Raw genomic sequence first — 11,327 nt, forward strand, 5'->3', positions numbered from 1 at the left:
GACTCAGGATATGATGTTCTAATAACTGGAGTATCAACCTAAGCAGAGGATTAGAACTTTAGATGGGGGGAAGATATGAAAATATGCAAACATTATCATTTATGTACTCAACCAAAAAATGGAGTGAAGGAATCAAATGTACACTTAAAAACATAAGTTTCGGTGTACACAAGCTTAGAATAAAACGCTATTATACCATCTAGTTATAGATACATAAGACAATCCTATATAATTTTTTTTCTTTTTGGCCACACCACGCAGGATGTGAGATCTTAGTTCCCCAACCAGGGATCAAACCAGTGCCTCCTGCCGTGGAAGCACAGAGTCCTAACCATTGGACCGCAGGGATGTCTCAAGACAATCCTATGTAATGTTAACATATAAGATCTTTCAATTTTCATATAAAGTTTAATTTTAACTTTCCCAGTAAGACAAAAGTTGAAAATAATTCTGAAAAGATCTACAGTACTGCCATAGTACAGCAAGTTAGAACAAATTCATTTTGGAGACGGGAGTTTCAGTGTGAGTTTTGTACTTAATTCTCTACATGCCCTAGTCTCAACCTCCTGTGTAAAAAGAAGTCATTACAATGCTTCAAGGGCTACTGTGGCCATCAGCTGAGTAAGTGAAGTGAAAGTCGCTCAGTCGTGTCCAACTCTTTGTGACCCCATGGACTATATAGTCCATGGAACTCTCCAGGCCAGAATACTGGAATGGGAAGCCATTTCTTTCTCCAGGCGATCTTCCCAACACAGGGATTGATCCCAGGCCTCCTGCATTGCAGGCAGATTCTTTACAGCTGAGCCACCAGGGAAGCCCAGCTGAGGTAAAGCACTTACCATAATGCCTAGAACAAAATAAGCACTCAGTAAACAGTAACTAGCAGTGCCCTTCCTGGTTACAGATCCCTAAGAAACAGCGTCTGTACACAATTCCCTTCACTCAAGCTACTAGGTCTGACCAAAGATAACCTGTAATTTAATAACTGGACACACCAGAGGAGCTCATTTTTTTAATGAACTTCTATTACAGAAATAATGCATTTCTATTGGAAGAAACAAATGAAAAACACCTGGCCTTTCTGTATCTCAGGCTCCAAATCTCTAAAATGAGATGCCTGAACTCTTTCAGATGGAGGGGGAGGACAAAAATTGGGGGTCAGCCAGCCAGAGATTTGTTTGGCTTGCCCAGTGTTAGGAAAAATGTAGCCAACATCTAGAACTGGAAGAGTTAATAATAAATAAATCCACATTTCTGGTTTCTCTTTAACAATCAGAGTCCTGGCAATGAGGTTCTGAATGGAAACTGTAGACAAGATACTCTTTTGAAATCCTAACAATCCCCACCTGGCTTTCCTTCACTATGCCTGGTGGTCTCTGTAGACTGGAGTTTGCAACTCCTTAATTAGTTAATCCTCTAAGTTCCCCTAACTTTAAGATCCTGAAAAGTTGTAAAAAGAGCACATGGCAACACTGATTTCAAATGTTTTTAGATATTGCTACCCTGGGCCAGGTGAATCTGATAAACACTATAAGAACTAGATACACATTTATGTTAAATAAACTGTTCATCAAGAAAACTATGAACATAAACTTTACCAATTCTCACTTCTCTCACGTTACAGCCAGCACTTAACTGAGCACAATGTGCCAGGTAGTACACCAAGTCATCCAATCTTTTCATAACCACTCTGTAAGATGAGAATAACTACTACCTCCAATTTATACAAAAGGAAGCTGAAGCTCAGAGAGGTTAGGTGATTACTAGAAAAGCAGCAGAAAATTCATGCTTTCAACATGCTCCATTTTCATTTATCATTCAACCAATTTCTATATACCTAACCTAATAAATACTTTCTACAGAATAAAGAAATCTGACACAAGAGCTCTCTTATTTATTTCTCTTTACAGCTTTCAAAGAAGAACAGAAGAGAAAAACCGCCAAAAAACACCTTTCGAATGGTTTCTCAGGCACCCTCTTCAGAGTATGTCAGACTGCCCCAGGTGTACAGTAACCAACGAGGAGGTGGGGCGCCCAAGAACTGTTGCTGTTGTTTAGTTGCTAAGCCATGTCCAACTCTTGTGACCCCATGGACTGTAGCCCTCCAGGCCCCTCTGTCCATTGGATTCTCCAGGCAAGAACACTGGAGTGGATTGCCATTTCCTTCTCCAGGGGATATTCCCGACCTTGGGATCGAACCCAATTCTCCTGCATTGGCAGGTGGATTTTTTACGACTGAGACACCTTGGAAGCTCACCTAAGAACTACTGAAGAGAGACAAATGTTACACAGCTATTACTTCCCTCATCTTTAGTTGTCACTTTAAAAGCACCACTGAAAAGATAGACATTTATACTTGTGATATTATTCAGGCAGAGAATGAGTCACAAACAGGCATATGGCGACTGCTGGGATATCTAGTAAGTAGGGTTTTCCAGTGTCTAAAATTAACATGATTAGAGAACTGGATTGTCAAGCAGCTTTTCTCACTCCCAGTAAATGAAAAATTACCTTTAAAAAAAAAAAAAAAAGTCATCTGAGATTCTATAATCCCATTCAACTGGCAACCTTAAAAAATCAACACATTACATAATTATTATCATAAATCTGATTCTACCTAAGAATGGCCATTATGATATTAACCTAGGACCTGGAGGTTAAATAAATACAGAATAATAAAGTGTCACTAACACTGCACTCCTGCTCCATCATGGAAATAAGGTACTGTGCAATTCCTAGGAAAACACAAACAAGGTAATAGCACTGAGCAAGCACTTGAGTGGGCAAAGGACTCCCAGAATCCAGCACAGTTCAGGTGGTGAGCCAAGAACTGCTTGGTGGTTTTAATACCTGAACAATTCTTGACAAGGCAGAAAGCCAAGGTTAAAGCGTGAATTCCATGGCAACTCCTCAGAATGTCCTAGTAGTGAAGATGCAGCTCTTCAGTGTGAAAATCTACAGAATGTAATTAGAGTCCGATTGTTTTACACAAGTCATGTGCACAATAATTATCATACAGTTATCTATATCACTATCATATTAATCACCTCTGACTGCAGCTCAGTCCAGAACCAACGACTGTACATGAAAAGACAAGTTTCGCAAGGTACTGCCAGGAAACGTCCATGGGTCATATAGCAACGTCACCAAGTTGCAGGCAGGATCTTCCTGTGGTTTGCCTTACCCACTTCTGGTTTCAGTTGTGAACGTGTGCTGATCCCAAGCTTCTTACAGCCCCCTTCTCGAGGAGCAGCCCAAACTCTGAAACACATATGGTAGAAAGCTCTCCTAGGATAGACCCATGGTCCCTATGGTGACATGAATCTTTAGAGGCTTTTGAGCTGACCAGGAGAGCCTCCTATGGCAAGTAAATTAAAGGCCATAGCCAGGTGGTGGCAGAACTAAGGGCTACTTGGACAAGTCATACATGGGATAAGGCTACTATTTCTAGTAACAGCATCCAGGAAGGTAAAATGGGATTCAGTCATGACCTAGTGTTTTTTTAAAAAAAGAAAAAGATATAAAGAAGCTGTACCACACAGGTCAATGTATGTGAGTATTGTGTTCTAAGAGAACAATTAACATGCAGAAATTCACATGAGCATAGTCAAGCTGATGGACGAGTAACATTTTTTTGTGATCCTCAAAACAGAACTAAATATAAATTTTTATAGCATTTCAACATTTTAATTTTACTGACTATCCATTACTTTAGACAGAAACCAATCTAGGGATAATTATCAACTTCTTGACAAAAGAAATGTACTCATCAGCTCTTCCCAATATGCCATGACAGGCAACTTGACAGAGAAAAAGACATGGCTTTTGATGTCTTAAAAGCCATTCTGAATACCTGGCTCTGCCCCATTGAACCCTGAGCAAATAACCTTTCTGTGTGCTCCTTTGCTAAAACTGGAATTAATCACAAATTTCTTCATGAAATTGAATTAATGAAACAATTTACAAAATATCCTGGAAAGTGCTTGGAAAAGAGTAAATAATAAATATTAGTCCACTTCCCCCATCCACTAGGAAAATTTTTTTATAAAATAAAACTGTCCAAATTCAAAATGAAAAGGTTTTGTACCACTCACATGTTAAAGTATTTTAAGAGATTGGAATATTCTTTTTACTACATTCCTCTGAAACACTGAATTTTTTTAAAGTCAACTTTCTGAATGCAAACAACTGTTGAAAATAGGCAGAGCAAATAGGAATTCACTATATTATTCTTACAGTTTTGTGGGTGTGAAGTTTTATCAGTTACCCAAAAACTTCAGAGAAAAATTGTCTTTATGTGCACTCAAAATATTATCCAACCTAACCTTTGGTTACTGTTTTTGCAGACAGAATACTCTTCAACAGTTAAAGAAAGAGAGGCTCTTACAGCATAAGATTAATACTAAATCAAATTCATTTATACAAAGTCATTTTTTGATAACATAGCTCATACATAAATATACTTCCTAGAAAAGTAAATCATTATAAGGCCAATTCCCTTTGTCCACCACTGACAACCCATGGTGTTCATCTTTTCAAACATCTTTCTGTCTTTTTTTCCATATACATATAAAGAAGATAAGATACATATAACTATACATATCACCCTAAAGACAGGCTTCCTTTTTCCACAATAATACTTCTTGAAGTTCTTTCCTTTCACATTATAGATACATCTCATTCTTTTTAGCTGTTATAAAATATGTACATGAATATACTATTTAGTCATTTTCCTACTGATGGACACTTAAGTTGCCTCTGTTTTGTTTTACCAACAAGGTAACAATAAACATCTTTGTATATACCTCTTCTGCAAACGTTTAAGTGTTTCTGTAGGGCAGATATGTAGAAGTAGAAATATATAGGGTGTGCTGTGCTGTGTTGTACTTAGTCGCTCAGTCATGTCTAACTCTTTGTGAACCCAGTCTGTGGCCCTCCATGCTTCTCTGTCCTTGGGGATTCTCCAGGCAATAATACTGGAGTGGGTTGCATGCCCTCCTCCAGAGGGTGGGAGGAGGACCGAACCCAGGTCTCCTGCATTGCAGGTGGATTCTTTACCATCTAAGCCACCAGGGAAGCCCAAGAATACTGCAGTGGGTAGCCTATACCTTCTCCAGTGGATCTTCCTGACCCAGGAATCAAACCACGGTCTCCTGCATTGCAAGCAGATTCTTTACCAGCTGAGCTACCAGGGAAGCCCAATACACATTTAAATTTTTAACAGATATTGGAAAAATGCTCTCCAACATTGCTTTCCAATTTAAACTCAAGCAACAGTGAAGAAAGTACCTGTTTTCCTAAACTTTCACCAAGTACTGAAATTAATGAGCTTTTATTTTTTCACAAACTGATGACTTTTTAAAATTTTATTTCCCTGATTAATTTTTGTTAAACCTTTCCAGTATTTTCTTATGTTTATGGCCTTTTGTATCTTTTCTGTGGAATGCCTATTTATATCCTTTATTTTCTAATGGCCTTTTCCTTTTAAAAATTTGGATGAACTTTTTATATATTCTGGATATGAACATATAGGGAGCATAGACAGTAGGTTAAGAGTAACAGAGCCAGTCTGCCCAGGGCTCACTAGCTGACAGATCTTGGCAAGTTACTTAGTTTAGCTATTCCATGCCTCAGTTTCCTCATCTGTAAAAATGGGGATAATAACTGTACTTACAGTCACCATGAGGGTTAAGTTAGTTGAAATACTTAAAGTGCTTTAAAACAGTCCTTGGCACACAGGTTAAGTGTTATATAAGAGTTTTCTTTTTGTCTGTAGAATTTGTTGCAAATATCTTCTCCCAATCTATTGTTTATGTTTTAGTTCCTGTTTACAGTAAGTCTTCACTTACTTTTCCTCAAACAGTTCTTTTTCCATCTCTATTCTAATATCAGAAATTATTTAAGTAGACAAAACCAACAAGACCCCCTCATTGTATCTCACAACCAACTTCTCAAGAATACAAGCAGACATCAGCCAAGACATCTAAATTTAAAAAATCTTTCCACTAAAGAAATCTAACTTCCTTACTAGCATAATCCCCACAAATTAGTAAAAAGACTGATAATTCAGCAGGAAAAAAGGCAAATCAAATCAACACCAAAAAATGGAAATAAAAATGACTCTTAAAAATATGAAGAGATTCTCAACTTTGTTTTAGAAGTGTAAATTAAAACTAAAAATTAGCGTTCCTTTTCATCTTACAGACAAACAAAGATCAAGAAGTTTTAAAATACACACTATCCGGGTATAAAGAAATAGGCATTCATACATTGCTGATGGGAGCATAAATTGTTAGTTTCTATGAGAAGCAATTTGGCACTGTCTTTCCAGAATAAAAATGCACATACCACTCAATTCATCAACTTAATATCTAGGAATTTATCTTATAGACACATGCAATCATATTAAAAATAACATACCTATTTATTTATATATTAATAAACTTACATATTTTTAAAAATATTTAAAATAACATTTATTTATTCAGTAAAGTTTGTAATAGTAAAGGTCAGAAAAAATCTAAATGTCCATCAATAGGGGACTGGCTATATAAACTGTGGTGTATTGAGATGATGAACTTTTATGCAGCTGTTAAAAAAATGAGGTAGTTTCCCTCACCTCCCCTCCTTCTCCCGCGCGTGTGTGTGTGTGTGTGTGTGAGAGAGAGAGAGAGAGAGAGAGAGAGAGAGAGAGAGAGAGAGAGAGAGATACCTCACATAAATGTGGGGCTTCCCAGGTGATTCAGTGGTAAAGAACTTGCTCGCTAATGTAGAAGACATATGAGACACCGGTTCCATTCCTGGGTCGGGAAGATCCGCTAGAGCAGAAATTCTTATAGTATTCTTGTCTGGGAAATCTCAAGTTCAGAGGAGCATGGCAAGCTATAGCCCATGGGTCACTAAGAGTGGGACAGAACTGAGCACACATGCAAAGCAAATCATATATATGTATACATATGTATACACACATATATACACACACACACATTTATTTGTGAAAAATCTTCAGATTACCATTAAGCATAAAAAAGCAAGATGCAAACCATGTGTATATTTTGTTGTGATGTGTATATTGGTGAGAGGGAGATACTAATATGCATACATTTAAGTGTAAGTGCCTAAATAAACTCTGTATGGATAAACAAGAAACTGGTAATGCTTGCTTCTGGGAAGGGAACGGCTAGAGGATAAAAGAAGTCTCAGTTAACTTTTTAATGTATGCCATTACTTACCTTTTGAATAGGGTACCAAGTATTTGTACTATCTAATCAAATAAAAGGAAAACATTTAAAAACAATCAAATGAAAACCTCCCTGTGATCACACTGACATTTCTACTGGTATCTTTTAAACAGTCACACACAGCAGGTTGCTATCATTCAAGTAGTGGGTGGCTAGTCTGTTCAATGGGTAAAAGCAGAGGCCCACCATTCTAGCTGCCCACCCTGCAGAATGTTTTAAACCGACAGATGTCCAAGTACCACTCCGAGACTCTGAGTCAGTAGGTCTGGGGTAAAGCCTGCGCATCAGAATTTTTTTAAGTTCACAGGTGACACTGATGGACAGCCACGTCTGAAAACAACTGAGTTAAGAGCGTGACACAAACAGGTAAACATCCAGGCTCACTCTCTACTTAAATTACAAACACAGTTTCACTGCTAACCCTAACCACTTCACGCAGTTCTTAAAAAGGAACAGATGAGAGTGTGTAGATGGTACAGTGAAAATCTATTACTACTTCTGGATATTATCAGTAGATAGTCAGTGTCATCTTCATATACTAAACACAGTACCTTTGCAACATTCACACTAACGAGTTCATCCCATGTAGCATTTTAGCAAAAACTGATAGCAGTGGACTAATACCCAGCGGGCCGTTAATGGGGTTTTTGAGTGTCAACCTCTTCATCTGTAAAGTGAGAGGACTGAACAAGACATGTTCTCCACTTCCCCCACCTAACCTTCTATAATTCTCTAAGAATACAGGTGTTTAAAAGAAACTATCACTTTAGGATAAACTAGTAAGAACCTTTTTTCATCTCATTTACCGCTTAGGCCCATTTCATAGTCTAGTAAGCTAGGGTCCTCAAAGAAACTCAGATATGCATTGAGTACTGCTGAATAAAGTAACAGTCACAGAAAAAAAAAAAAAAAAAACTGTTAGCATTCAAACAATCTTATCTAGTAAATCTTACATAAGTTTTTAAAAATACTAAATATCATACACAGTAAGTATACTAAATACATTTAAGCACTAAAATAAAAGCGCCTGATGTGCTATCTCAAACTAATTGGTTCAAGTTAAAACGCAACAATCAAAGACTCAGTGCTGGAAGGGACGGGAAAGACCACATCCAGATCTCTCATTTTACAAGTAAGAAAACAGAAACTCAGCAAAGTTAAAGAATTTGCCCAAACTCATTCTGTCATTAATGATATTCTTAGAACCAAGTTCACAGTAACAAATTTATCAAGTACTGTACACTCATGTTTGCATGAGTTGTACTAGTATAACCTTATAAAGTGTAATTATTTTAGCTAGGGATTTTTGGTGACAATGACATACAAAACTAAAGATTATCATAGAAATTTCTTTATATACATAAAAGTTTCTGAATTTGCATTAACTGATTACAACAAAACTGTTAGCAGCTCTCAAAAGCACACACAATTTCATTAGTATAGCAGGTAAAACATAATCTGCTATTACAGTCAAATAATTTCATAAAGCACATTAACAAGAAATAGGATTAGCATCTACGATTAAAGGATAAAGCAATAGTTTTATTTTAGCTACATTAGTTCCACAGTCTCTTAAGAGTCTATTCAAAGAGTCCTAAGTTAAAAAAGAAAAATTCTATGAACTCATTGAGGTTTACCTCCTGTCTTCCTCAGAGCAAATGATTAGCAGACTGCTCTGTGAACTTTTACAAAGAACCCTTTTCTCTCATTTCTATCCATTTGAAAGATGGATTCTTCCTCCATCGTAAATAACTCATCATCTCATTTTAAATTTCTGACAATAATGAGTTCTTGGCATGAACAAACCCTTTTAACCTCTCTCTTTCTACTAACTTATTAAATAACTCATCTCATTTCAAATATCTGATAATAAAAAATTCTCAGCATGAATAAACTTTTTAATCTCTCCTCAATTCTATTGCATGGTCAATAAATTGTCTTAGTTTTGTATTTGATTACCAAAAAAATTAAACCTGCTATGACAAATAAAAACATCTAATGTGTAAGGTGGGATTATGAGATTTTTCTGTTACAGGGTCAGGACCAATTAGTAACAATATTCATGGAATACAGTCAGATAACAATATTCAATCCCCTAATAACAAGCAATCTGAGCATTTAGAAACATTTAATATTTTTCCTAATGTGGTAACTTTGGCAACAGTTCAAACCTAAGGTCACCTGGCACTGTGATTTTGAAAGGGATGAACTTCCTGCCATAGGCCCATGTAGTTTTCTTTTAAGAATACACTAGTTTGCTTAGCTGTAAAATTTACAGAACACTTTCATGTCTAGCATGTATCTAAAATCTCCCTCAGGATAATATAGAGAAGTAAGGCATTTTCTAAAGGCTGATTTTGTTCTAGGCACCATGCTGACACCTGGATAGTTTTTAAAAAAAAAAAAGAGAGAACATGAACAAGAATGAATTCTACCTTGGAAGAATTCACAGTCTAATGGAGGAAACAAATGATTTCTATAAAATGTGCCGTAATAAGGAAATCAACAACAAACTGTGATCCCCCAACAGTACAAAGGCCTAACATAGTCTCTCCAGGCATGAAGGTAGCAATGCTCCCCCAAAAGACTCTAGTTAGGAGATCACATGGAGAAAGCTTCTGAAGGATGAGCAGGGGTTCCCTGACATAAATATGGGGTGGAGGAAAGGAGAAGGCACTCCCAAGCAGAGGGAACAACAAGTAAAAACGCCTAGTGATGAGGCATTTATTTCCATTTTAAAGATGACAGAGGTAAGTGAGCTGCCTACAGTCACATGAATAATAACTAACAGTGTATGAAACAGAATTCAGGACTCTCGATTCTAATCAGCTTTGTACATCAGGAAATGCCAGCACATACTGTACAAGAACATAAACGTTTATTTTTATTTATTACTTTACTCCTTCCTAAGAGATGGTCCGAGTCTGATTCACCTCCTTGGGAGGAGAAAGAGAAATGATCAGAGAAGGGGTTTTATTTAATCCTCACATCAATCCTGTGAGATAGACGTGTTTTTATTACCCCCACTTTACACACAAGAATACAGAGACACACAGAGGTTAACAAAAGTCAGAAATTAAGTGAAGAATCAAACCTAGGCGACTCCCCTGACCAAGCATCTAAACTCAAGCACTTAACCATCCTACTCTGTCAAACAGTCCTAGGTCATTCTTCATCTGAAGATACCAGGGAGAACATGTAAGTTCTGGGACATATCACGGTCCCACAGATCTCAAACTGTACAAAACATCTCAATATTCACACAAATTCTCATTGGCTCCCTTATCAATCTGGTCTCCCTTGAGCAGGTAAATCCATGCATAAGGTGGTGTGGGCTCTTGGAGTAACATTTTTACAACATGATTTAACTGGATGAGAGCAAACTTCACAAAAAGCACTAACCAAAAAGGAAGACATCACACAATAAGAGCGTGAAGACTTGAGAGTATAAAGGAGAAAGCCCTAATCCCTATCTTTCACTTATGTATGCTGTTTTTAGAGGGCTGGGGCCAAAGTGCTTCTAGAAGTCTAACATACCAGTCACTCACTGCACAGAGTTCAGATGAAAGGATGGAGTCTGGAGAAGCCTTAACTTTCCTGTATCAAAGGTTCATACGACAACTCTAGGACATCCAACAACCAAACCTGCTCCCTGATTATTAATATTTGGAGCTTCCATGGTTTCCTACTGCACTAATATGACCTCAGGGAACTGGGGATCAGCATATAAGCTCAAACACTATAGCAACCCTGGATTTGCAAATGTAAGTTGACTGTTGGAGAGTGACCACAAAATGTCATTTCACCTTGAGGAGTATATGGGAAATGCATGTGAAAATTATATGGGATGTGGGAAAATTAATAAATACTGGAATGAAATGTCTAAAGATCCATGGAATTTTCCAGGCAAGAATAATGGAGTAGGTTACCATGCCCTCCTCCAGGGGATCTTCCTGACCCAGAGATGGAACCAGCATCTCCTGAATTGCAGGAGCAATTCACGGGAATTGCTGAGCCACTGGGGAAGCCCCCTAAATATATACATACGTGTGTGTGTGTGTGTGTGTGTGTGTGTGTATACATAAA

At 37.4% G+C, this 11,327-nt stretch overlaps 1 protein-coding gene across 4 annotated transcripts in view; it reads right to left on the minus strand.

The window, feature by feature from the left end:
• Positions 1 to 4,930, minus strand: part of RASA2 (RAS p21 protein activator 2) — a 117,037-nt gene extending 112,107 nt beyond the window's left edge. For 2 of the 4 annotated variants that reach the window (XM_010858183.1, XM_010858179.1), the window contains exon 1: positions 2,851 to 3,025. The gene's annotated coding sequence lies outside the window, so the exon portion shown is untranslated. Of the gene's footprint in view, positions 1 to 2,850; positions 3,026 to 3,047 lie in introns of those variants that run through there. The other 2 variants (XM_010858180.1, XM_010858182.1) reach the window with 2 other exon arrangements.
• Positions 4,931 to 11,327: the final 6,397 nt, after the last annotated feature.

This window comes from Bison bison, unplaced genomic scaffold, assembly GCF_000754665.1.
Source record: "Bison bison bison isolate TAMUID 2011002044 unplaced genomic scaffold, Bison_UMD1.0 scf7180017864384, whole genome shotgun sequence".
Lineage (NCBI taxonomy): Eukaryota > Metazoa > Chordata > Mammalia > Artiodactyla > Bovidae > Bison > Bison bison.